Raw genomic sequence first — 27,454 nt, forward strand, 5'->3', positions numbered from 1 at the left:
GGCAACCTTCTAGGAGCTCTCCTACCTTGTCACCTTTCTTCCATCCTTGGATAACCTAGAGGGATGCCCTAGTGGACCTCAGAGTACTCCTGAATCCTCAGCAAAATTGTACAGTAGGCAGACTGTGCTTCCCAGGAACATCTGCTTATTTCCAGAGAACCTGCAGGGTGAGCAAATGCATAGCAGAAGGCAGCAATTTGCTAATGCTGGGATTGCAGGGGTAATGATAGCCAATGTGTACTAAGTGCTTACACTGTGCAGTTGACTGTTTTAAGCACTTGATTCTCACAAGATTCTCTATGTGGTAGGTACTGTTATTACTTCCATTTTGCAGATGATAAAATTGAGGCATGAACTTTAAGCAATTATATGCCCATAGTCACACAGCCAGTGTTGAGCAAAGCCAGCTTGGATTCCCTTAGTCTGGCTGTACAGCACATGCTTTTAACCAATATGTTCTGTTGCTTCTTGGGAATCAGTGGGAATGATATTTTATAACCCAGGGGACCTCCTGGAGTATCCCAATGGCAGCCATTTGAATCACTGCCAGCAATGTCTATGTATAAGGCCTGCAGGGAGAAAGCTCAGATCTCGTTGGAGCTTAGTGCCACCAGGTGGGTCCTGCTGGCACTAAGGATGGACTGAGGCTCACTGCCCAGAGACAAGACGAGGGACTCTTGTGCTGACCCTGAAGCTTACCACATCAGAGATGATGCCTAGTCTAGAGCAGAGGTATTCAAAGGGTGGTCGTTGGGCCAGCAGGATCAGCATCAGATATTCTGGGGGTGGGACCATCAATCTGTGTTTTCACAAGCTCTCCAGGTGATTCTGATGTGCACTTAAGGTTGAGAACCACTGCTCTAGAGCTGTGCTTTCCAATTCAATAGTCTCTAGCCACATATGCCTATTTAAATTTAAATTAGTTAAATTTTGTGATAGCAACAGAAAATGAAAAAAAAAGTAAGTTAATTAAATTTAAGTAAAACTAAAAATTTAGCTCCTCAGTCACACTAGCCACATGGCAAGCACTCAGCAGCCACATATGGCTGGTGGCTAGCACAGATATAGAACGTTTCCATCATCACTGAAATTTTTGTTGGGTAGCCCTGCTCGAGAACCTTGCTGCTCCAGAGTGTGGTCCACAGACCATCAGCGCTGGTATCACCTGGAAATGTATTAGAAATGAAAAGGTTAGGCTGGGCTCGGTGGCTTATGCCTCCAATCCCAGCACTTTGGGAGATCAAGACAGGTGGATCACCTGAGGTCAGGACTTCAAGACCAGCCTGGCCAACATGGCAAAACCCCGGCTCTACTAAAAATACAAAAATTAGGCGTGGTGGTGGATGCCTGTAATCCCAGCTACTTGAGAGGCTGAGGCATGAGAATTTCTTGAACCCAGGAGGCAGAGATTGCAGTGAACCGTGATGGCACCACTGCACTCCAGACTGGGTGACAGAGTGAGATTCCATCTCAAAAAAAAAAAAGAAAGAAAGAAAGAAAAAGAAAGAAAAAGAAACGAAGAGCTCAGACTCCACCCCAGACCTTCTGAGTCCGAGTCTGCTTTTTCTTTTCTTTCTCTCTTTTTTTTTTTTTTTCCTTTTGCAAGATCCCCAGTTGATTCGTGTTGCACATTAAAGTTTGAGAAGCACTGCTCTAGAAAGCAAGTCCAACTCAAGGGCAGTTTGTATGTGTGATTGATTAACTCCCACTGGTAGATTCTCCCTCCTCTACCTTCTTGTTCATTGGTAATTATTTAGTTTATGGCAAGTTTGTGTCATTTGTGGCTAGGCTTCAACTTCCTAGGCCACCAGATTACAATATTATGGAGCTTAAAGGGAAGTTAGATGCCATCCATCTATTTGAATAATAGGAATAAGACCCCTCTCCTGGCCAGAAATTGTGCTCTAGACCCTCCACACGTGCTGATCTTATTGTGGGTGGTTGCAAGTGTCCAGGACTTGGCTTCCAATTATCACTAGGTATGTAGTTTTCCAGAAGACTTTATTCTGCTAAAAGCAGAATTTTTTAAAAAATCAATTTTAAAGCATTTAATAAAAATCTCCCCTTTGCTCTCTCCCCCTTCGGGCTGCCAGCTGCCTTTTTGTATTTTCTGGGCATTGTCTGTACTCAGTATTCCTACTTATAACTGGCTACTTCTTCTCCACTTACAGGTGCCTGTTTTCATCACCACATGAAGCCAGGGGATTGTGTTGGAAAGTCTGGAAGTTCACCTGCTTCCTTCCTGGAAAGGGATATCTAGTGGACTTAATCTCACCTGATCCACAGGTGGCATTTACCAGACAAGCCCCTCTTGCCGCCTGCTTGCAATTCACAACAAAAGGATATGAGGATTGAAGCAGTTCTCATTATTTGATGTGGGTTCAACCAAAAGCTGTGGGCCTGGGTTTCACAGTCTGCCTTTGCTGCCCTAGGTGGGTCTAGAGTTCTGCCTGGACTCCCACTTCTTACAGCCACTAAAAGAAGTGGTAACAGAGGAAGGAGGGAGGGAAGTGTGTAAAAACCTCTGGGAGGGGAAAGGGCTGGTTAAGAGGTTATTAAAATAAGTAAAATCATCTTTATGTTCAAAAAAGGAGAGAATGCAGTGAAAGCATCGAAATCAGGAAAGAAAAGGGAGAGACTGGGAAATACTAGGCTGATGCCACAGACAGAAAAATTAAGGTGGGATATAAATCTCGAGAGGCTGAGGATGGCTAAATAAGCCCATGCCTCAACAGAAAAATAAGAGGCCCGTCACTAGAGCCACCTTAAAGCTGCTGAATCAAGATCTAGGGAGGAGGAAGGAGAGGGCAGATGCCTCAGAACCTGATAGTTGCTATTTGGGTCCTGATGCAAAATGCGTTCATAGTCTGTAGATGTCATATGTACGTAGACAAGGGTAAGCACAGACTTTTCAAAAGTCGCCAAAACTTCTCATAAGAAGAATGGCTCTTCCCATGATCCCCTCCTTCCCTTTGCCATCTTTTCTTTTCCCCTGGAGCTGCCACCCTGAAGGTCAAGTTGTGCAGTTTTAGTGAGTACAAGGTCTACCCTAGACACAGAAGGCGCTACACCAGGATGGACAGGGACGTTTTACAGTTTCTTAATGTAAAGTACAAGTCAGCTTTCCTTTCCAAGAGGGATGCTTGGTAGATAAACCGGATTGTCCTCTACAGAAGAAAGCACAAAAAGGGACATTTGGAAGAAATTTAGAAGAAAAGAAACTGCCAAGCAGTCAGATTCCAGGGGGCCATTAGTGATGCATCTCTTGCTAATCTAATGGCCAAGAGGAATCAGAAATTTGAAGTTAAAAAGGCTCAACCAGAACAAGCTTGCAGGGCTGCTAAGGAAGCAAAATAGGCTAAGTAAGCATCGAAAAAGATCCACAAGGGCATCCCCTAAGCAAAAGATTGTGAAGCCTGTGAAAGTTTCAGCTCCCTGAGTTGGTGGAAAAATTCTAAGTTGGCAGATCAGAATTTTTTTTTTTTTTTTTTTTTTTGAGACAGGGTCTCACACTCTGTTGCCCAGGCTGGAGTCCAGTGGCGTGATCTTGGCTCACTGCAGCCTAAACTTCCCCGGTCTCAGGTGATCCTCCCACATCAGCCTCCCAAGTAGCTGGGACTATAGGCTCATGCTACCACACCCAGTTAATTTTTAAATTTTTTGTGAAGATGGAGTTTTGCCACATTGCCTAGGCCGATCTCTAATTCCTGGGCTCAAGTGATCTGCCCACCTCAGCCTTCGAAGTGCTAGGATGAAAAGCATGGGCCACCATGCCTGGCCCAGCTCAGATTTTAAATAAACATTGTACTATATTAAAAAAGAATGTACAAGTAATACAAATATATAGTTTCTTGTGCTTGTGATCAAACCAATTAACACATCTTTGGAGTCCATTAGAAGATACCTTTTCTCTATATGGGCATGGGAATGGATCTAGTCTCTACCTCAAGGAGTAGAAAGAGTATACAAACCTTCTCAAGGGAAAGGCAGTATGCTCTGTAGCTTTGAGGGCATAATTAGTAGCATATACATCATTTGGAAGATGAAGACGACATGGACACAGAGTACCAGGATTTAGAATAATTTAGAAGGGAAGAGATTGTATCAGGCAAGAGAAAATCTATTAATGATTTTTTGTAATGATCTTATCTAAGCCTGATGAAAGTGTTAAGTCACCCTGAAGCTTTCAGTTAGGTTGAACAATACGAAATTGTCAATATTCAACTGTTTTTGACCTACAAAGTTGCAGACAGTGGTGTGGCAGGTGCCCTAAATCGGCTGTCTGAAGTCTTTGCAGGAACTGGGGGTGGGAGGGTGGAGGGGGTGCCCAAGTGGCTAGGACATCTAGGCCCCATGAGGAGCTGGGACAGATGGGTCAAGGGCAGCCTGATGGCATACATAAGCAGAGGGCAGCTTCTCTGTCTGCATGAAGCATAATTTACATCAGAGCATCTCAATGGCTGAGAGCCCACTTGGTCTTCTCCCACAGATTGGGCTGCATGGCAATTCATTTTCCTAGAATCTGCAAACTTCTGCAGAGGCTTTGGCCTTCCATCTGCCACAAGCTCCCAGGAGTCCTGCAGGAACCAAGGCAACCAGCACTCTGCTGCCTGCACAGAATACCAAACAGCAAACAGCAGTGCAGGCTCCCATCCCTCTGCCACGGCTGGCTTCCCTGGCACTAGCTCTGTCCTCCAAGAGCGCTTTCTTTTCCTCCATTGTGGCTTTTCTACAAACCCACTTGTTACCAGGTGGCAGAAATACACCCACAGTTCAACAATACGTTTCTAAAACCTTCTCCATGACAACGCAGAGCAATGAGCAGGCTGCCAGATCAGAGCCAGCCAGAGAGAGGCCCTGGGGGCAGACAGTATAGAAACAGCACAGGGCAGCCAGGGATGCCAGAATTCTGCTTTAGCAGTAAGGCAGTCTGGGGGCTAACACCCCAAATTCTGGGACAGCGGTTAGGAGACCGAGTAGACAAAGGAAGCAGTGAATATATGTCTATGGATGCCCAGCAATGATGATTTATGTACCTTTACTATAGCACAGAAGCCAAATGGTTCAGAGCAGCTTGGACTTTCTTTCTCCTTGAAAGATCTTTTGGCCAGGTGCATGACTCAAGCCTGTAATCCCAGCACTTTGGGAGGCCAAGGTGGGCAGATCACTTGAGGCCAGGAGTTTGAGACCAGCATGGCCAATGTGACAAAACACTGTGTCTACTAAAAATACAAAAATTAGCCGAGCAAGATGGCACACACCTGTAATCCCAGCTATTCAGGAGGCTGAAGTGGGAGAAATGCTTCAATCCGGGAAGTGAAGGTTGCAGTAAACCGAGATCGCACCACTGTGCTCCAGCCTGGGTGACAGAGTGAGACTCCATCTCAAAAGAAAGAAAGGAAGGAAAGAAGGCAAGGCAAGGCAAGGAAGAGAGCGAGAGAGAGAAACAGAGAGAAAGAAAGAGAAAGAAAGAAAGAGAGGAAGGAAGGAAGGAAGGAAGGAAGGAAGGAAGGAAGGAAGGAAGGAAAGAAAAAAGAAAAGAAAAGAGAAAAAAGAAAAAAGAAAAAAGAAAAGAAAGGAAGGAAAGGAAGGAAAGGAAAGAAAGGGCCAGGTGCAGTGGCTCATGCCTGTAGTCCCAGCACTTTGGGAGGCTGAGCCGGGTGGATCATGAGGTCAGGAGTTCGAGACCATCGTGGCTAACATGGTGAAACCTCATCTCTGCTAAATATACAACAAATTAGCCGGGCATGGTGACACATGCCTGTAGTCCCAGCTATTTGGGAGGCTGAAGCAGGAGAATCGCTTTAACCCAGGAGGCAGAGGTTGCAGTGAGCCAAGATTGCACCATTGCACTCCAGCCTGACGACGGAGCAAGGCGCCGTTTCAAAAAAAAATAAAAAAACAAGGAAGGAAGGAAAGAGGAGAGAGGAGAGAGAAAGTATGAGAAACCAACAAAGAAAGACTTGGGTTTTTCAATGGGCTGCCGTTGCCTTGTGATGGGACAAATTATTTATAAATCAAAATGTTGCCAGGCAGCTGGGCGTGGTGGCTCACACATGTAATCCCAGCACTTTGGGAGGCCAAGGCAGGCAGATCACCTGAGGTCAGGAGTTTGAGACCAGCCTGGACAAGATGGTGAAACCCCGTCTCTACTAAAAATAAAAACTAGCTGGGCATCGTGGCAGGCACCTATAATCCCAGCTACTCAGGAGGCTGAGGCAGGGGAATTACTTGAACCTGGGAGACGGAGGTTGCAGTGAGCTGAGATAGTGCCAGTGCACTCCAGCCTGGGTGACAGAGCGAGACTCCATCTAAAAAAAAAAAAAAAAAGTTTCCAGGTATGGTGACTCACTCCTGTAATCCCTACACTTTGGAAGGTCGAGGCAGGAGGATCACGTGAGGCCTGGGGTTCAAGATCAGCCCAGGCAACATAGTGAGACCTCGTCTCTACCAAAAATAAAAAATTAGCTGGGCATGGTGGGATGCACCTCTACTCCTAGCTACTTGGAAGGCTGAAGCAGGAAGATTGCTTCAGCTCAGGAGTTTGAGGGTACAGTGAGCCATGATTACACCACAGCACTCCAGCCTGGGAAATGGAGCAAGATCCTGTCTCAAAAACAGAACTAAACAAAATGGGGTACTGAAGGCTCTGAGCTCCAGCCTGGGATCAGAAGGATATATTAATGTCGGATGCATTGAAATCAGACCCTCTGCCACCAGTCAGGGCATCAAGCAAATCCAGACTCAGGGAAGCTTGAGCCACCTGTCCTTGTTCTCCTGGGATTTTCGAATAGGCCTAGGGCTCCCTCCATCTCTGTTCCACTGGGCTCTTCTGATGGGTTCATTGCCGAGCTCCTGCTCTGACGTCAACACCAGTTCTCACTGCAGGGCAAGCGAATAGACAACTTCCTTGTGTGGTCACTTACTCTCCACACAAACAGAGCACACACAGGAAGGACCCCAGGCACCCCAGCTTTGGTTCTGGAGTAGCTCATGGCTGCAGCTATTCTTGGTTATATCACATTATTTTTAGTCTCCTAAATTGCAGGATCAGCTACATAACTTGCAGTGCCCAGGGAAAAATGAAAATGCATGGTCTTTCATTTAAAAATTAGTAAGAATTTCAAGATGGACAGCAGAACATTAAAGCGAGGATGGGCCCTTCTAAACTCAGGGCCTTGTGTGACTACACAGGTGACAGCCGTGAAACCAGCCTACCAAATCATTGTACCTGGTAGAAGAGGCTGTAGACAAATCACCAGGAGATAACATTTCTGGAGTTTTTAACTTTGAGAGTGATTAGGATTTTTCAGTTGCAAAAGCAGACTTGCATTGGACAAAAGGAAAAAATTCAGACACTCCCTTTTGTTATGTCTTTCTTTATCTAATTCCTGTTCTGATCCTTCTCTACACATGAGAACAAGGGTTAGTGAGTGTTTCTTTAGGACCATCTGACATGGATGGCAGGACACAACCTTTCCCAAAGTGGAAGAAGCTGGGTTTCTCCCCTTTCACTAAGAATCAGCCCTCTTGCAAAATTGTGTCAAATCGAGAAAACCCCGACCTTTGGGTCAACTTGGGCAAATGACATAATTTCTCTGAGCCTCATTTTCCTCATCTGTAAAGTGGGGACAATAATGATACCTATCAGGCTGGGGGTGGTGGCTCACTTCTGTAATCTCAGCACTTAGAGAGGTCACGGCAAAGAGGATTGCTTGAGGCCAGGAATTCAAGACCAGCCTGGGCAACACAGCAAGACCAAGTCTCTATCCCTAAAAAATTTTTAACAACAAAAAAAGGTATCTACTGCACAGGTTGTTGTGAGGACTAAATGAGAAAAAAGCATGCAGAGAAAATAGCACAGTGCCTGGCACATAATATGTGCTCAATAAATAGCTTTTTTTTTTTTTTTTTTTTTTTTTTCTGAGACAGAGTCTCGTTCTCTTGTCACCCAGGCTGGAGTACAGTGGTGTGATCTTGGCTCACTGCAACCTCCATCTTCCAGGTTCAAGTGACTCTCCTGCCTTAGCCTCCAGAGTAGCTGGGATTACAGGCTTGCGCCACCACGGCCAGTTAATTTTTGTATTTTTAGTAGAGATAGGGTTTCACCACGTTGGCCAGGCTGGTCTCAAACTCCTGACCTCAGGTGATCTGTCCACCTCACTTTCCCAAAGCACTGGGATTATAGGCATGAGCCACCACGCCCCACAATAAATAACTTTTATTATTAATTTCATCATTCGTTTTAAGTAGGTGGTTCTAAAAGTTAAACTCTGTTGAAATAAAGGTAACCACAAACTAAACTATTGCTTTTAGTTTCACCCTCAGAAAGAATGTGCTGGAAGGGATGCAGAGAGGCTGACTGGGGGTGTCCATGTTCAATCCAGATCACAAAGCCTAACAGTCCACTAGGGTGGGGTCAGTGACCTGTCATTAAGCTCCCAAGTTGTTCCTCCTTCCCAGAGCTGAAGAAAGGCAAGTTCCTTTTCAATTCACAGACAAAGTTAAGTCAAAGCATAAAGCTGTCTTTTAGATTTTCCCCTATGGTGTTTTTTTCTCAAGAACTTTAAAGTCTAAGACCACATAAATTCAAGACTTCGAGGGCTTTGTCACCTGAACAGGTTTACGTAAGATGAACAAGAACTTTGAAGGTGACCTTGTATCAACATTGGCTAATGTAAGCAGAGGGTATTCGTGGCCCCAAGATTCCCCTGTTTGGTGGGCCTCTTTGAAGGTGACCTCCCCTCCCGCCCCACCTCACCCTGTGCTCTACTAGGGAGGAAATATGAGATGACTCATCGAAGACAGGACTGCGGAAAACAGCGCCACTATCAAAGGTCTCCACAAATGTGAGAGCGTCTTGTTCTACCATCAAGGACAGTTAAACCACCATAATCACCTGGTTGCGGTAGAGGGCATGCCTGAGTCAAATATGAGGTCTGAAGCTTCTCCCCCTGAGTTGGCATTTTGCTTTTTCTCAAAAGCACCAGTCTTACTCTTCTTAGGCAACAGGACAGAATGCTCCTGCTCTGGGGCAAACTTAACCTACAAAAATCTGCTTACATGTCCAGGCATGGTGGCTCACGCCTGTAATCCCAGCACTTTGGGAGGCCAAGGCGGGAAGATCACTTGAGGTCAGAAGTTCCTAACTAGCCTGGCCAACATGGTGAAACCCCATCTCTACTAAAAATACAATAAAATTAGCTGGGCATGGGATTAGGCGGGCACCTATAATCCCAGTTACTTAGGAGGCTGAGGCAAGATAATTGCTTGAACTCGGGGGGTGGAGGTTGCAGTGAGCCAAGATCATAGCACTACACTCCAGCCTGGGCAATAGAGAGAGACTCCTTCTCGATTAAAAAAAAAAAAAAAAAACCTGCTTACACCTCCAGCTGAGGGTGGCTGGCCCCACTGAGCCCTCAGAAGAGCTGCCACAGCTTCCAGCCCTCCTAAGCAGTGAGATCACAACTGTGTGTATTTGGAGGTCAGTTTAGGAGTGAGGATGATGTTGTGCATTCAGTCCCCAAAGCAGAGGCTGATGGGTGGTGAGGCCAGCCCACTGTCCTCTTCTGAACCCTCAGGCTAAAATGAAAGCCACTGTCTGCAGAAAGAACCCCAAAAGAGGGCCTGGAAAAAAAGAAGGAAACACTAATAAAAAGCAGCAGCATCTAACTGCTGCCAAGGGCAATGCACTCAAGAAATGCCTTCAAGGAAAGGCTGGCTGGGGGCCAGAGCCCTGGCTTTCAGAGTTGGCTGCAAGACCTTGGTCCTTGGAGAGTGCATAGTACCCTCTACACAATGACCAGAGAAGTCCACCAGGAGTGCCCCATCCCAGATTTGTTTGTTTGTTTGTGTTGAGACTGGGTCTCACTCTGTCACCCAGACTGGAGTGCAGTGGCTCTACTGTGGCTCAATGCAGCTTCAACCTTCTGGGCTCAAGTGATCCTCCCACCTCAGCCGCCCAAAGTGCTGGGATTACAGGCATGAGCCACTGAGCCCAACCCCATCCCAGATCTGTAAATAGACCTCTGTAGATGTGTATACATTGAAAAAGGTTGCATGCCTTTTCCAATTACATTTGATCTATCAATCTTCCCCCTACCCCACCCTCCTTTTTTTTAACCAAAGCCTCTATTTTTGCCTAGATTTTCAAGGCAAAAATAGTCTAGTGGGAGCAACTGCTACTACACTTCATGGACCTGGTCAAACACAACCAGGTCTCACACTGGGGTGGGATTCTGCTAATAACTATGGACTTACAGAAATATACTCACATAGACTGGTGTCCAGCACTGGGCCAGGCCTTGGCCGTAGTCAACAAGGCGCCTTGGGGAGGGCTTCTTTCCAGGGTCTGCTCTGGCCAACGGGACATGGAAGAAAGGCCTGGGTGTGTTTGGAGGAAGGGAGGAAAAAAAAATGGGAATTGTTCTTTTGTTTTTGCTGGAGGTCAAGCAGGTTGAAGTGCTTAAGATCCCTTTAGGCAGAACTAAGCCAGTTTGTAAGCGTGTGGCACTATCATCGATTTATTCAACATTTACTAAGTGCCTACTGTATTCCTGTTCCTGAGAAAACCAGCGCAGATGAGACCATGGTCCCTTCCTCATGGTGCTCCCAGTCTTGCGGGGCTTGCAGACATGAGGACATGGGTGAAGGCCCACAGGAAGTACTGGCCTTGAAGGGTCAGAGATGGTGAAGTGACATCTAATTCAAGGTGGGAGAATGAACAGAGGCTGAGAAGAGGCTTGTTTTTCTCTTGCATACTAAGCTATAGGTAGGTGAATGGTCCTGGCTGGGAAGATAGTCCCATGTTAAGAGGTTGTCTGGGGCCCATTGCCATCTTCTAGGGTGTTTTCCTCATTTGCATGATCAAAGCTAACACCAGCACCACTCCCACATTCCAGGAAGAAAGATGGAAATTGTGGAAGGCAAACAATTTCCTCTTGAAGAAGCTGCGCACATCAATTTTGCTTGCATCATTCCACGGGCCAGAGCTTAGTCACATGGCAACTCCTGGCTGAAAGGGAGGCTGGAATATATAGTGTATAACTAAGTAGCCATGTGTCGAACTAAAACCAGAAGGGAAGAAGGGGAGATGGGCACTAGTGGGCTATTAGAAATCTCTGTCACAGGAGGGGAATAATGGTCTATGGAACTGCATGGTCAAGGGCAAGAGACACAAGAGAACAATGAAGCTGGGGAGGGATGTGCTAAGCATTGTATCAAGTGCCTTCTTTTCTTTCTTTCTCTCTTTCTTTTCTTTAGACAGAATCTTGCTCTGTCGCCCAGGCTGGAGTACAGTGGCGTGATCTCGACTCACTGCACCCTCCGCCTCCTGGGTTCAAGCAATTCTCCTCTCTCAGCCTCCCGAGTAGCTGGGATTACAGGCACGCATCACCACGTCCAGCTAAGTTTTGTAATTTTAGTAGAGATGCAGTTTCACCATGTTGGCCAGGCTGGTCTTGAACTCCTGACCTCAGGTGATCCGCTTGCCTCTGCCTCCCAAAGTGCTGGGATTACAGGCATAAGCCACTGTGCCTGGCCAAGTGCCTTATTTCCATTATTTCACTTAAACCTCACAATCCTATAAATAATGGTTTTTACCATTTTCATTTTGCGGAAGAGGACAGTGAAGGTCAGAGAGGTTTGTTAATTTGGCCAAAGTCACTCAGCCATATGGTGAAAACAAGATATTAATCTAAGTAAGTCCACCTGCTCCAGAGTTGCTGGTTTCTTCATGAGGCTACACTTCCTCTCTGTAAAACTACCTAGAAGGTAGGCGATGCCATGGGAGATCCAGGCATCACTGGCAGAATGGTGTCATCAGTGGGGCACTGCAGGGGGTGAATGAAGACTATGAGGTAGGGGGGAATTGGCAACAGTCAGGAGGCAAATCCAAGAAGCAGCACCTGACAAAGCCAAACAGTTGTGAGTCTAAGGGAATCCGAGCTCAGGTTCCAGTTCTGAGTCTAAGGGAATCCAAGTTCAGATTCTACTTTGAGACCATTATTCCTGGTAGTTGAATCTTAGATTTGTGAGGAACCTTTCAAGATACTCAGATGTGAGGATGATCTTGATCCTCATTAACAAGATGGCTTTGATGAACAAGATGGCTTTGATAATCTACAGATATCCAGTCCCACCTCCACCCAGAGCAGGAGCCCCTCCCACAGCATGCCTGATGGTTACTCATCATTTCCAACCCAAATCATCTCAGTGTTGGGGACCTCACCGCTTCTCCAGTCAGTATCTCTGTCAGACAACTCCAGGTACCCACATGCCCTTCTAAATGGTCCAGAACAGGGGGAAATGGATTCCATACAGGTGTAGAGTTTGGGGAGACCCAGCTATCCACTCATGTTGAATACATGCGTGTTTAATCCATCAACCCACAGATTGAAGAGTTCAGGGAGATTAGAATTCCATCCACCAAGGCCAAGACAGTATGAATCTCTGTTCAGGGCATTCTCTTTACTGCAATTGTCCCAGGGCTGTGTGAGCCTGAGACCCTGGGCTGTCTGAGTCCAGGCAGCATTTCTCACCTCTGCGAATGTTAGGCATATTCATTACTTCTTTCACTCAGCAGCCTCACAACCACAACCTTGAAGAAAATTCCCTCTAAAACTTGCAATAGATTCAGCCTATGAATAATTCAGTGTGGCTCCTGACTCAGGGGAAGTATTCTGTTTCTGATGCCTCTTAACCTAGAGAAACAATAGCTAGCACACCACAGGGATGCATCGCCTAGATTTGAGTGAATGGATGGGAGGAAAAAGGAAGGGAGGAAAAATAAAAGAAGACAGGGAGGGAGGGAGGGACGGAAGGAGGGAGGGAGAAAAGGAGAGGGAAAGACACAGAATAAATTTCCTCCTTCAAGTGGTCTTAGAAGTTCCCAAGGACCTTAGCTCATGCTGGGTAACAGGCCCTGAGGAAAGAGCTGTGACCAGGTTGTGGGAGCTGCCTTGGTGACGGGTCACCCTGCCTCCTACGGCAGCTGCAGGGGCATAAGAATTGAATGTGGAGCTCATCCACTATAGAACCATCAACTGAAATAGGAACTTACCACCAGTGTGCAAAGCTCCTCCCAGGATGGCCAAGGACCACCCCCACTTTGGCCCAGCGTTACTTCAAGACTCAGAAATGCAGAAGGAGAGAGGAAAGAGGTGTGGACTTGGGTCAGATGTTCCAACCCCAATTCTGCCTTTTGTGGCCGTGGGAGCATGAGAGGGTCACTAGTGCATGTTGTGGGATGAGGACAGGATCATGAGATCTGGCCAGAGACTGTATCCTCCACTCCTGTCCCATCATAGGGCAGGCAAATGCAAATTATTTATTACTGAAACGTTTTTGCCCTGCTGGACCAGGCTGTCCCATGTAAGAGATTCCTTAATGTAGGCTGGGGGCTCACCTAAGTAGGCTATGTTTCTTTTCTCCTGAAATCCAAACCAATTTAACACTCCCTTAGTAAGGAAAGGTGAGTTCAATAAAAATCACACCAAGGAAAAGCGAGCAAGACTTCCTGTGCAAAATCCATGCTGAGTAGGTGGAATCCACCTACCTCACACTCACAGAGAAAGGGAAGTCCTAAGGCATGGCAGAAGAGCCTTCCCCCAACCCCCTGCCGTGGTCACCCTCCCCACCATGTAGGAGGAGATATTGGGGAGATACCTGAACAACTCACACCTGGCATCATTCTGTTCCTCAAGGATTGAAGACAAGGGCGGGCAGGGCTAGGCAGAGTGGGATTTTGAGGTTCTCTTGAGGCCAGCACTCACTGACCTCTGTTTCCTCTCTCTTTTTTTTTTGAGATGGAGTCTCGCTGTGTCACCCAGGCTAGAGTGCAGTGGTGCGATCTCGGCTCACTGCAACGTCCACCTCTGGGTTCAAGCAATTCTCAGGCCTCAGCCTCCCAAGTAGCTGAAATGACAGGCATGCACCACCACACTCTGGTAATTTTTTGTGTTGGTCAGGCTGATCTCGAACTCCTGAACTCAAATGACCCACCTGCCTCAGCCTCCCAAAGTGCTGGGATTGCAGGCGTGAGCCACCACACCCAGCCTGTTTCCTCATCTTTAAAATGGGAATTGTAAAAGCACCAGCCCTGTTACCTCAAGGGGTGACTGGGGAGTAAGCTGAGGCAGTGGGGGTGACATTATGTCATGGACAGCAAGGAGCCTCACAGTCACACACCCCAGCTGCACCTGGCTCCTGGGAGGCGCACACTGTGTATGAAATGCTGTCCCTACCTGCAGGCTGCTGAAATGCTAGTCAAAAACGAAACACTCTAGGGACACCCCGAGGAAATAGTACAAGATGGCTGAATACCAGTACAACCTGGTATTGGTTCATGCAGATGGTGTGTGCAGTTAGCACGATTGTTCTAGAAGACTCCCACAGCCTTCTCCAATCAGGCGCCTGGCATCCTCTGTGCTTGGTGGGGTCACCAAGACTCCCAGACTGGTCCTTGACTCTGCAACTCCAAAAATCCTTTCAGAAACTTCTCTCTCCTGGGAAACGCTTGTACCAGCCGGCCCCCCAGTCCAGAAAGCCAATGCATTCTTTACAGTGGAAGAGTACCCCTTCATTTGCACAGAGCACACATCTTTCTGGGATGTAAATCCATTCAAGGAACAGAGTAAGAGACCAGAAGTCTTCCTTATAAAAAGAATGAACCCAGAGGGTGCTGGTCAACCTCCCCTGGTGTCATTTTGCTCCAGCACAAGTGCATAGTAATCACTTCCCATGCCCTTCCTACCCAGAGTGTTTTTCTCTCTGGATCCACTGGGGGTTCCTGAGTCCTCATTTGGACCAGTCACTCTCCTGACAGTCCTTTGTCTCTCCTTTTTCTGTCCTGCATGAACCATTCTGCCAAGAAAACAAGGAGCAGATTAGAATACAGCTTACCTGGTGTGGTTCCCACTTTAGACACTGGCCTCCTTAACAAGACTGACAGTGAGCCGAATCTCCAAGTTCCTCCCCACCTCCCCCAACTCCAGACACCGGTTTCCAGCCCCAGGGAGCACCATTCCTTTCTGTGATGGGCTGGACTGCGGCCACTGTCCCAAGGACCAACACTACTCTTCAGGGGAGACTCCATCCTCCACAGCCAGGGAACTTACAGCAGACAATCTGCTAGGTCCTGGTTCTCAATATTTTTAGCTCACATCCCACCCACAACAATTCTGTCAAGCTTTACTACCTGTGGTTTGAATGACAAAAACATTGAATAATAATCATTATTATTATTATTATTTATATGAGACAGGGGTTTGCTATGCTGTCCAGGCTGGTCTTGAACTCCAGGGCTCAAGGAATCCTCCCACCTCAGCCTCCCTAGTAGCTGGGATTACAGGCACGAGTCACCACACCCGGCTAATTATTATTTTAAATTATATTAGAATACTGGAGGTATTTTCAAACGCTGCTGTACCAGGTCCACACGCTGACACCCCACCCCCACCCACTCCCAGGAGAACATTCCCTTCCACTCCCACCTTGTTGTGAACCGCTGTTTTGGAGTGATCTCTTCAAATGGACCTTCCTGCTCATGCTACTGAATCAATTCCGCCAGCATCCGGAGTGCCAGGCTCTGTACGGATGTAGCTCATCCTCTCTGTGGGTGGAGTGGGGTTGGGAAGAGGCAGTTTCTGAAGAAATCACCGCCACAAAATTCAATAGCTAAAGAGTGAGAATTTTTCTTTTTTATTTATTTTAAAATTTTTCACTATTATTATTGCTTTAGAGGCGGGTCTCGCTCTGTGGCCCAGGCTGGGGTGCAACAGCTCGATCATAGCTCACTGTAGCCTCGAACTCTTGGGCTCCAGTGATCCTCCTACCTCTGCCTCCTGAGTAGCTGGGACTACATTTCATTTTTTGTAGAGGCAGGATCTCCTTATGTTGCCCAGGCTGGTAGAGCAAGGATTTTTCTAATTCTGCTTTAGAATTCTGAGGATGGCTCTGGAGTGAGGGATGGCACTCCTGTGAGCATAAGAAGGTCTAGTGAGCTATAGAAGGAAAGATAATCTTGGAGCACAGCTGGACCTGCGCAAGGAGCCCAGAGTTGGGGGAGCCGGTGCCTGGCGCCCCCTGGCGGGACCGCGCGGTGCGGCGAGGGAGGGGCACGCGGAACCCGCCCGCGGCCCAGGGACCCCAGCCCTCGGCCTCCACTTCTGCAGTCTGCACGAAGCGCTCCTTTCCCCCAGCACCAGTTCCTGCAGAGGACTGACGCTGCGTGCCACCTCACTCACCAGGCAGACGAGAACCTGGAGGCCTGCCACCAATGGTGTCTCTTTCCGGAGGTCCCTGGGGGCGTCCTCGCTATTAATTATCCCGTGGAGCCCCCAAGGCTTTGTCTGTGCTGCCAGTGAGACAGTGAGTGCTGAGCCTCACCGGCGCTGGATGGGAAGGAAGGAAAGAGGCCGTGTCCCGCCCACCCTGGCAAGGCCACAGGCGTGTCCCAGTGTGGGATGCGGGATGCGGGGAGCCAGCCTCTGCGAGGAGATGAGGTCCTCGGGCACAGACAGCAGTAGCCACTGGGTGGGGTTGATACAAGCCCGGGAACAGGAGTGGGGGAAGCGACCGAGACAGGACCCCCAGAGAAGGGGGCGGCCAGGCAAAGCACCTCCCCTCCCACCAGCAGTGCATCGGAGCTGAGCGGTAGGGAGGGAGCCTGGCTGCTGTGGATGATCAAAGTCAGATCTTTTAGCTCTAATCTCAAATGTTTATGCTTATTTTATTTTATTTATTTATTTATTTATTTATTTATTTATTGAGACAGAGTCTCACTCTGTCGCTCAGACTGGAGTGCAGTGGCGTGATCTCCGCCCACTGCAACCTCCGCCCTCCCATCCCCCCCCACCCGCCCGCCCTGGTTTAAGCAATTCTCTGCCTGAGCGTCCAGAGTAGCAGGGATTATAGGCACCTGCCACCAAGCCCAGCTAATTTTTTGTATTTTTAGTAGAGACAGGGTTTCACCATCTTGGCCAGGCTGGTCTTGTACTCCTGACCTCGTGATCCACCTGCTTCGGCCTCCCAAAGTGCTGGGATTACAGGCGTGAGTCACCGCGCCGGGCCTTATGCTTATTTTTTAAAAGGCCACAAATTAGCATTGAGAACCTGTGGACCACAGCAGGATAGTCTTAGGGCAGAGGCTGGGAAACGCAGCCTTGTAAGGAGGTCAACAATGGGGAGAGCAGAAACTTGTCTCTGGGGACCCACGGTACCTGGTCTGTATTACCCATCTCCCTTTTATCATTCCTTGGGCACCCTGGTTTTGAGCAAATCAGCCTTGTTCTCAATCTCCATGGCAGCTGGTCTTCTTGGGGTGCCCCAGGGTTAGACCATTGTCCTGGCTTCTCTCTCACTTCCTTGATGATCTCATCTGCTCTCATAGTTTAAATACCATCAGCATGGATGACTCCCAAACTTCTATCTGCATCCTGGGTCTCTCTCCAAACCAGGCTTATATACCCAGTTACCTACCTGATATATCCACCTGGATGTCTAGCAGACATCTCAAACTCAACATGTCCAAAACTGAAGCAGCTGATCTTTTCACCTCTACCTGCTCTACCAGCAGCCTTCGTCATCTCAACAGACGGCAACTCCATTCTTCCCTGCCAGAATCTTAAGACTCATTTTTCACTCCTCTCTTCCTTTCACACTCCTTGTCCAATTTGTTATGAAATTCTGTGGACATTACCTTCCACATATGTACAGAATCTGACATCTCACTGCCACCATTCTTATCACCATGGTCTCAGCCACCATCATTCCTTATCTGGATTTCTGTAGAAGTTTCCTAGCAGGTCCGTCTGTTTCCTACCTTTTCCCCCATGGCCTAGTCTCAATACAGTACTGGGTGGTCACTGAGAACATAAGGCCAATAGTGTGGTCACTCTGGTCAAGCCCCCTGCAATGGTTCCCATTTCTCTCGGAGGAAAAGCCAAAGGCCTTACATGGTGAACAATGCCCTCCCTGCAGGACTGAGTCCCAACACTTCTCTAACCTCACCTCTCACTCTTGTCCTCCTTGCTCTGCCCACTGCAGCCACAGTGGACTCTTTGCTGTTCCTCCAACATACCGGGCACATTCCTGCCCCAAGGTCTTTGCTGTACCCACATCATTGCCTGGAGTGCTCTTCCCAGATATTGTAATTCTCACCTCCTTTAATTCTATGCTCAAATCTCACCTTCTCAATGAGGCTTGGTGTGGACTGAATTGTGTCGCCCCTCCAAATTCCTAGTTGAAGGCCGTGAAAGGAAAGCAAATCTCAAGACCTCCCAAATCACCAAGTCAGAGGGAAAAGTCAAACTGAGAACTGCATCAGGCAAACCTGCCTCCCATTTTATTTCTAAATAATAAGATAGTTACAAAGGTAAGAAAGCTACATACCTCCCTCACAATTTCCTCATTAGGAAATTCTGGGGCCCCAAGATTTTTACCCTGAAATGGATCTGCTGAATTTTACCCAGACAATGTGAATGCATAACCTGTCTTCACGGGCATGGGACAAATGACAGAACTCTAAGTCATCCCTCTGCTCACTTGAGACACATGCATATCTGATTGCTTCCTCTGATGTAAAAATGCAGATTCAGAGCTAGACATGGCATAAGTGATTATTCCTCTACCATACCCCATCCCCTGCCTCATGTAAATTATGTATTCAGTGAAAGACTCATCAAAGACTCAAAAGAAGGCCGGGAACAGTGGCTCACGCCTGTAATTCCAGCACTTCGGGAGGCTGAGGCGGGAAGATCACTTGAGGTCAGGAATTTGAGACCAGCCTGGCCAACATGGTGAAACCCCGTCTCTACTAAAAATACAAAAATTACAAAAATCCCAGGCGTGGCAGTGGGCACATGTAATCCCAGCTACTCAGGGGTCTGAGGCAGGAGAATCACTTGAACCTGGGAGGTGGAGGTTGCAGTGAGCTGAGATTGCACCATTGCACTCCAGCCTGGGCAACAAAGCGAGACTCCATCTCAGAAAAAAAAAAAAATAGGCTGGGCGCGGTGGCTCAAGCCTGTAATCCCAGCACTTTGGGAGGCCGAGACGGGCGGATCACGAGGTCAGGAGATCAAGACCATCCTGGCTAACACGGTGAAACCCCCTCTCTACTAAAAAATACAAAAAAAAAACTAGCCAGGCGAGGTGGTGGGCGCCTGTAGTCCCAGCTACTCGGGAGGCTGAGGCAGGAGAATGGCGTAAACCCGGGAGGCGGAGCTTGCAGTGAGCTGAGATCCGGCCACTGCACTCCAGCCTGGGCGACAGAGCCAGACTCCCTCTCAAAAAAAAAAAAAAAAAAATACAAAAAGTTAGCCGGGTGTGGTGGTGCATGCCTGCAATCCCAGCTACTTGGGGTGCTGAGCCATGAGAATTGCTTGAACCCAGGAGGTGGAGATTGCAGTGAGCTGAGATCATGCCACTGCACTCCAGCCTAGGGCACAGAGTGAGATTCTGTCTCAAAAAAGAAAAAAAGATTGAGACCTGTTTCAAGTTCTTTTTGGTTTACAAGCCCAACCCCCAATGTGATGATGTTTGGAGACAGGGCTTACAAGAGGTAATGAGGGTTAAGAGAGGTCATGGGGTGGGGCTTCATACCATAGCGCTAGTATCCTCATAGAAGAGGAAGAGACACTGCAGCGCTCTCTGTCTGCATAAGCCAGCACGAAGAAACAGGCATGTGAGCCCACAGTGAGATGGCAGCCGCCTGCAAGCCAGGAGAAGAGGCGTCAGGATGAAACCTGCGCCCAAGGACCTCATCTCCTCGCAGAGGCTGGCTCCTCGCATCCTGCATCCCACGCTGGGACATGCCTGTGGCCTTGCCAGGGTGGGCGGGACATGGCCTCCTTCCTTCCCATCCAGCACCGGTGAGGCTCAGCACTCACTGTCTCACTGGCAGCACAGACAAAGCCTTGGGGGCTCCACGGGATAATTAATAGCGAGAACACCCCCAGGGACCTCGGAAAGAGACACCATTGGTTGCAGGCCTCCAGGTTCTCGTCTGCCTGGTGAGGATGAAACCTGCCTCAACAGCACCTTGATCTTGGACTTCCAGCCTCCAGAACTGTGAGAAATGTTTCCACTGCTTACGCCACCCAGCCTGGGGCATTTGTTACAACAGCTCTAGCAGACTAAGACAAGACTGATCCTGCCATTCTATACGCTATTGCCACCTGCCCCACCCTTCTTCCTGGGGCTCCCAAATTCCCTTCCTTGCTCCACCTTTTCTATTTACCATAACTCTTAATGCCTTTTGATATATTATATAATTATTTTTTCTTACATACATTGTGTATTGTTCATTTCCCCTGCCAGAATATAAGCTTCACGAGGGCAGGGATTTCTGTTTGGTTCACTAATGTATCTAAGTGCCTGGAACAGTAAGTTCCTGGTGCATAATGGCTATTCATTAAATCTTTGTCGGATGAAGGAATGAATTCTTCTCAAAGAGGCAAAAGGAAGCAAGGAGAGGGGTTTTAATTTATCTTAGAGCTGCTCGTCTCTAAAGCAGAAGTCCATCCAGGGGATGGACAGAAGGGCTGAGCCAGCCTCGCTGTGGCCTCGCACATGCAGAGGGCTCAGGAGACTAGAGACAAGGTCACTTGGCCAGCACCGTTCTCATCTGAGAGTCACACAGACTGGAGGAGTCACACATTTTATTTAAGGGAGACAACGTTCTCCAGTGGAAGCAGGAAGACGTTCCAGGCACACAGTATGCACAAAGACACAGAGGCAGGAAGCTCTCTGGGAATAGAGATTTGCAGGGAGTGTGATCAGAGGACAGTGAGAGCAACGCAGAGTCCAGAGAGGAGGAGGACTGTCAAGCTCACGTACTGAGCTTTATTTGGCCAGGAATCTGGAGCCACTGAAGGATTTAAGCAGGGAAGCAAGCTGATGGGATTCACTTGTTTGAAAGATCACTTGGGCAGAAGCTGGAAGAGAATCTGGCCGCAAGGAGACCACTTAGGAGAGGGGGCTGCACTTGTTCCAGGTACCTCAGAGCAGTGTGCTTTTCCCCATGCCTTGGGAAGAAACGTTAAGTGCGGGCACATACATCTTTGTTAACAGGTAACAGCCATGCACGGGCAAAGCTAGTGCCAGCCTGCCCCCGAAACCTCAGGGGAGGGAGGGAAACCCAAACTTGACACCACAAGGTACTTCTGCTGACCTTCCTACTCAGAGTGAGATGGACCCAAATAGTCGGGCTTTTCTTTCTTTGGCTCTTAGCAAGAGAGGGACTCATTGACAGCCAAATATGATTCAAAACACTCCAGCCTCAGCGTTTTCCTTGAGACCTTCCCATCAGACTGTTGCCATGACAACCATTGCTGACCCAGCCTTGAGAAAGCGGCAGCTGGAGCCCAGAAAGGATGTGGTCCTGCTGCTGCCACTGTTCCTCGACATGACTCACCCTGTGATGCAAAAGTTCGTCCTGGCAGGTGGCACGTCATACACACCCACACCTCCGCATCTATCCTCGGCATGTATTCTCCCTACCAGCCAGCCTGGGGCTGCCAGTGGCCGTGTTCTTGTCCAGGTGTTTGCAGTGAGAGAGAGCAAAGCCATCATCACACAAAGAACCAGAGGCAAGCAGAGGGAGCAGCCATCCCTGTGGCAGCCAGTCCCCAGTTCTAGGCGCTGAGGCCCTGGCTACTATGGCTAATTCCGTGATTCAGAGTCCTTCCCAGCTTTGGATGCCACTAGATTGAGGTCAGGAGTTCGAGACCAGCCTGGCCAACATGGCGAAACCCCAAAGTGTCCTATTTCCAAGTGGATTCTTCTCAGTTAGTTCCCATCTACCTCTTTGGCCCCATCTGAAGAAACCGCTTCTCCTCTCTATGGTTAGTTTTCATAACTCTGAAATGGACAGAATGCATCATGTTTACAGTATCTCTTCTCTCTAGGAGCTGTGAGGGGAGCAAGAAGAGACAGCTTAATGTCAGGAATATGTCATGGGACTCACGGAGTGGCCGAATGGTTCATGGTGAGGAGAGGTGGAGAGGCAGAGAAGGACCAGCCCACAGAGCTGTCCTAAGCATGGGGACAAAGCGGCGCGCTGAAGTACAGCTCCGGCTTGTGGGCTTCTCCCGGAACTCCCAGTGAAAAATGCATTCAGCCACCACACGGGGAAGAGGGCAACCATGACCCCCAGCTTTCCTCCCTGTCCTGAGGGTGCTCCACGGGCGTTGGCCTCAGCATCTCAGCTCTGACTTACAGGCCTTACGCTGAATGCCAAACGGACCAGCTCCACTGCGAGTGTGCGTGTGCGTGTGTATGCACACATCCAAAGGGGCTTGGAAGGAGGGGGAAAGGCTTTCAAACAAGGGGCTTACAAAGGTCAAATCAGATGCAGTGAGCATGAGCAAGACCACCATCACTCATGCAAGGATTCGTGCGGCCCCTCCTAATGCAGACACTGCTCTCATCGTCACAATGTATGTTTATATAAAGCTTGATGGTTCACAAAGGTCTCCCCTGCTTCGGTTCTGCATCCTTTCAACAATGTGTGGGGTAATAAGGGCAAGTATTACAACCACATTTATATTTGAGAATTGTATGTTTATAAATGAGGACTCCGATGCTCAGAAATATTAAGTAATTTGCCCAAGTCATAGCTCATAATTGGTGATGCCCAAACTCATACACAGGGCTTCCAGTGCCTCTGCACCATGGCTGTGTTCTGTATCCTGGAGGCTGTAGCCTTGTATCTAGAGTTACTAGCACAAACTGTACTGAGAAAGTCACCCAACCACCTCCAGTCTCTCTGAGCAGGCAGAGTGGGTGGAATCAGCAGTGCTAAATGATGGGGTTTTCTGGGCACTCCTGAAAAATCTCCTCTGCCCAAAAATATCTCGAGTAGAGAGGTTCATTATTCAGAATAAGCACCACAGGCTTCACTAACCTCATTAGCCCTATGGGTCACCAGGTCTGTTAATAATGTTCACCAGTCATGAACATCTTCCTATTTGGTGGTGTGTCTGATATTCAGGACAGCATCTCAAGAGATTGTGGCACGATAGGCAAGTTGGGGTTTTTGTTTTCTTTTCTTGGAGAGGCCCTAGGCTGCTGGGACTCTCTTCTGCCTGCAAGGTGCTGCTTACAGTATGTAGCACAGACTGTTGACTGCTCATCCACAATAATATTCATCAACATCCTTTTTCCTGGACACTCAAACTACACCTCCCAGACTCCTCTGCAGGCAGATGGGGCCATGTGACCACGTTTCAGCTAATTACATGAAAACAGAGGTGCTGTGAGTCACTTTCAGGCACAATGGAAAGGGGGAATCCTTATGGGTGACTGGAGAATATGACCCCAGGCCACCCTTGGAAGCCACCAGTTGATGATGAAAAAGTAGCTATCCTATAGGTCCTCAAATGACATATAAAGGACTCTGGGCCAGGTGCAGTGGCTCATGCCTATAATCTCAGCACTTTGGGAGGCCCAGACAGGAGGTTTGCTTGAGCTTAGGAGTTGGAGACCAGCATGGGCAACATAGCAAGACCTTGTCTCTACTAAAGTAAAAAAACATGGCAGGGCGAGGTGGCTCACACCTGTAATCCCAGCACTTTCAGAGGCCGAAGTGGGTGGATCACCTGAGGTCAGGAGTTCAAGACCAGCCTGACCAACATGGTGAAACCCCATCTTTATTCAAAATACAAAAAATTACCTGGGCATGGTGGCACATGCTTGTAAACCCAGCTACACTGGAGGCTGAGGCAGGAGAATCGCTTAAACCCAGAAGTTGGAGGTTGCAGTGAGCCAAGATAACGCCACTGCACTCCAACCTAGGCAACAGAACGAGACTCCGTCTAAAAAAAAAAAAATTAGCCAGGTGTGGTGGTGGGCACCTGTGGTCCCAGCTACATGGGAGGCTGAGGTTGGAGGATCGTTTGAGCCCAGGAGACCAAGGCTACAGTGAGCTATGATCATGTCACTGCCCTGCAGCCTGGGTGACAGTGAAGCCCTGTCTCCAAAAAATAAAATAAGTAATAAAGGGCTCTGCAGAGTCAACTTGCACAAACAACCAGAGTTTTTGTCTCTGTTGTCTCTACTGCTGCATCTAGGACAAGAGCAGTGCTTGGCACATAGTATATATCACCGAACTTACGACACCAGCAAGTACCAGGCACATCGTCATTTTATGTGCCAACAAAAAATTAGAATGCTGCCAATTAAACTATGACACTCTCCTTTCACTTAGAATTTTTATTTTGTACTTATTGAGAAAAGCTTTTATAGATTCAGTTCATCATAGATTTCTATTATAAATCACTTTTGTGCATAATAAAACAGTAAAGAGAAGTGAAAGAAGTTGGCTATTTCTAGAACTTCTTCTCATTCCAAATCTGACTCCTCTGTTTTTGACTCAGAATTGACAATGACCATCTTTTCTCACACACTGTCATTCTCTGTGGCATCAAGAGTGTTGGTGATGAAACATTTCTCAAAAGCATCCATAAAAGAACTCAGGGTCATATGTGCTGGGTTCTTAAAACCAGCTTCATGGCCGGGCATGGTGGCTCATGCCTGTAATCTCAGCACTTTGGGAGGCTGAAGCAGGCAGATCATCTGAGGTCAGGAGTTCGAGACCAGCCTGGCCAACATGGTGAACACTGTCTCTACTAAAAATTAAAAAAAAAAAAAAAATTAACCGGGCTTGGTGATGGGTGCCTGTAATCCCAGCTACTAAGGACGCTGAAGCATGAGAATCACTCGAAATAGGGAGGAGGAGGTTGTAGTGAACCAAGTTTGTACCACTACACTCCAGCCTGGGCAACAGAGTAAGACTTTGTCTCAAAACAACAACAACAACAAAAAAAAAACAGCTTCACAATTTTGTGGATTTAGCTTGCTGTTGACTCCTATAATCACAAATGCAGCCAAACATGTCTAATTTGCCACTTCCCCCACACCATTTGATTCTTATGGGCTAAAAGCATGCTTCATGACTGTGGATTTAGTCCTCCAAGCTATTGACACAGATTCTGCAAGTTCTGATGCTGGAATTTTTTTTTTTTTTTTTTTTTTTTTTTTTTTTTTTTGAGACCAAGTCTTAGTCTGTTGCCCAGGCTGGTTTTTTTTTTTTTTTTTTTTTTTTTTCTTTTTTCCCTTTTTGAGACCAAGCCTTGGTCTGTCGCCCAGGCTGGAGTGCAGTGGCTCAATCTCGGCTCACTGCAACCTCCGCCTCCTGGGCTCAAGTGATTCTTGTGCCTCAGCCTCTCAAGTAGCTGGAATTTCAGGTGTACACCACCACACCCAGCTAATTTTTGTATTTTTGGTAGAGACAGAGTTTCATCATGTTAGCCAGGCTGCTCTCAAACTCCTGACCCAAAGTAATCCGCCTGCCTCAGCCTCCCATAGTGCTGGGATTCCAGGCATGAGCCACTGCTCCCAGTCAATGCTGGAACTTTTGATGTTTGCACAGGGAATGATAACCTCATCAAGACTGCAGCATGGCCAACAGCAATTGCAAGATGCCAAGAATTTAAGATACAGCCCAACTTCAGAGATTTTTAAGTTGTGAGGGCAGTGGGGAAGCGTCACAAAATTTTTAAAAATATGTTGTAGGTTATCAATAAATATTTGTTGAATGAATGAGTCGATAAGTCGATAAGTTGATAATTCGATAATTACAGTTCCCTTTCTGATAATTCGATAAAATTCCAGTTCCCTTTCTGTGATTGGAAAATGCTTTGACTTCCTTGGCAAAAGGCCTTCAGACTTTGAGGATCATACAGTTCTGATAAAGCTAAAGTGACTGTGTTGATTAGACTATTCTTTTGTTTGTCGTTGTTTTTAAGATGAGGGTCTTGCTATATTGTCCAGGCTGGGCTTGAACTTCTAGGCTCAAGTGATCCTCCCTCCTTGGCCCCCCAAAGTGCTGGGATTACAGGCATGAACCACTAGGCCCAGCCTGGTTAGGCTGTTCTTGTTTGCAAATGAACAGAAAACCTAATCGAAATGGCCTAAACTGGCTGGGTGTGGTAGCTCATGCCTATAATCCCAGCACTTTGGGAGGCTTAGGTGGGAGGATCACTTGGGTCCAGGAGTTCAAGATCAGCCTGGGTGATACGGAAAAAAGTTACAAAACACTGGCCGGGTGTAGTGGCATACACCTATAGTCCCAGCTACTCAGGAGTCTGAAGTGGGAGGATTGCCTAAGTCTGGGAGGTCGAGGCTGCAGTGAGCCCTGATTATGCCACTGCATTCAAACCTGGGTGACAGAGTGAGACCTTGTCTCAAAAAACTAAAACAAAACAAAATGGCCTAAACTATAAGGAAAGGTAAGTTAGTTCATATCACAAAGAGCCCTGAAATTGGGCAGATCCAGTGTTGGTTAATTCAGTGACTCTACAATTCAGTAAGGACCACGACTTCTTGCCATTTTTCTGCTTGGCCATCTCAGACATGCTGGCTTGGTCCTCAAGCCAGTTGCCCTCACGGTCCCAAGTTGGCTGTCTTAGTTCTAGTGTCATATTCAAACATAAAATATCCTGTAGAGAGAAAAGGATTATATCTGCCCCATGACTCTTTTTTAAGGAGAGAAAATCTGTCCCAGAAGTCTTCCAGTGGGCTTCTCATTTCAGTGGCCAGCCTGGGTCGCATGCCCACTCCTAATGAAATCTCCAGTAGAGAAGTGAAATTGCCATGATTGGATTAAACTAATCAGGATTTACCCTCGAGCTTGAAATAGAGTTCACCTTCCCCTTAGGGGTGAACCAGGATTTTGTTCTTAAGGAAGAAGTGAATGAATTTCAAGTGGTAGGGTAATGCTATCCAAGTGTTTTATTGTACAGTAAAACTGTTTTCAGCATCACTCCCCATATACATGTATTATATTGTCAGAGAAAATATCTCAAGGCTCAATAGTTGCTTTTTTTTTTTTTTTTTTTTGTAGAAATGGAGTCTCACTATGTTGTCCAGGCTGGTCTTGAACTCCTGGTCTCAAGCGAACCTCGCCCTCCCAAAGCGCTGGGATTACAGGCATGAGTCACAACACATAGCCTCAATATTCACTTTTTATGAAGTACATCATTAATGATGAGTGAATGTAAATCCATACTTAAGCACTTTTGTGGCAAACACTAATGGTTGGCTAATTTAGCAGATACTCCTAACTCCCTTCTCTCTTGCTACCACTGCCACAAAGACTGGAAAGCCAAATAGTCCCTCTCAGCCTCTTTTGCAACTGGAGGTGGCCATGTGATCCAGCTCTGGCCAATAAAACATAAGCAAAAGTTTTTGAGGTGCTTTGGGAGTTTTCACGAAAAACAGGTCAAAGGTGCAGACATTGCCTTTTATTTCCTTCCCACCTTCTTCCTGCCTTCAATGCCGATGTGATGGCTGAACATCTTGCAACTGTGAGAGAAAGGCCAAGAGAATGGCAGAGAAGCTGGCCCTCACTTCTTTATGTGATTTAGCAATATCATCAGCTGCCTGCTTTCAG

At 47.5% G+C, this 27,454-nt stretch overlaps 1 long non-coding RNA gene and 1 pseudogene across 1 annotated transcript; one reads left to right on the top strand and one right to left on the bottom strand.

The window, feature by feature from the left end:
* The first annotated feature begins 2,985 nt into the window (after positions 1–2,985).
* Positions 2,986–8,853, top strand: LOC112425021 (large ribosomal subunit protein eL24-like; annotated as a pseudogene).
* Positions 8,854–10,313: 1,460 nt separating this feature from the next.
* Positions 10,314–16,010, bottom strand: LOC139364091 (uncharacterized). Its single transcript, XR_011625355.1, has 3 exons — positions 15,492–16,010; positions 14,244–14,862; positions 10,314–10,383 (listed from the first exon to the last, which is right to left on the bottom strand). It is a non-coding gene; the product is annotated as an uncharacterized lncRNA (long non-coding RNA).
* Positions 16,011–27,454: the final 11,444 nt, after the last annotated feature.

This window comes from Macaca nemestrina, chromosome 7 (genome assembly GCF_043159975.1).
Source record: "Macaca nemestrina isolate mMacNem1 chromosome 7, mMacNem.hap1, whole genome shotgun sequence".
Classification (NCBI taxonomy): domain Eukaryota; kingdom Metazoa; phylum Chordata; class Mammalia; order Primates; family Cercopithecidae; genus Macaca; species Macaca nemestrina.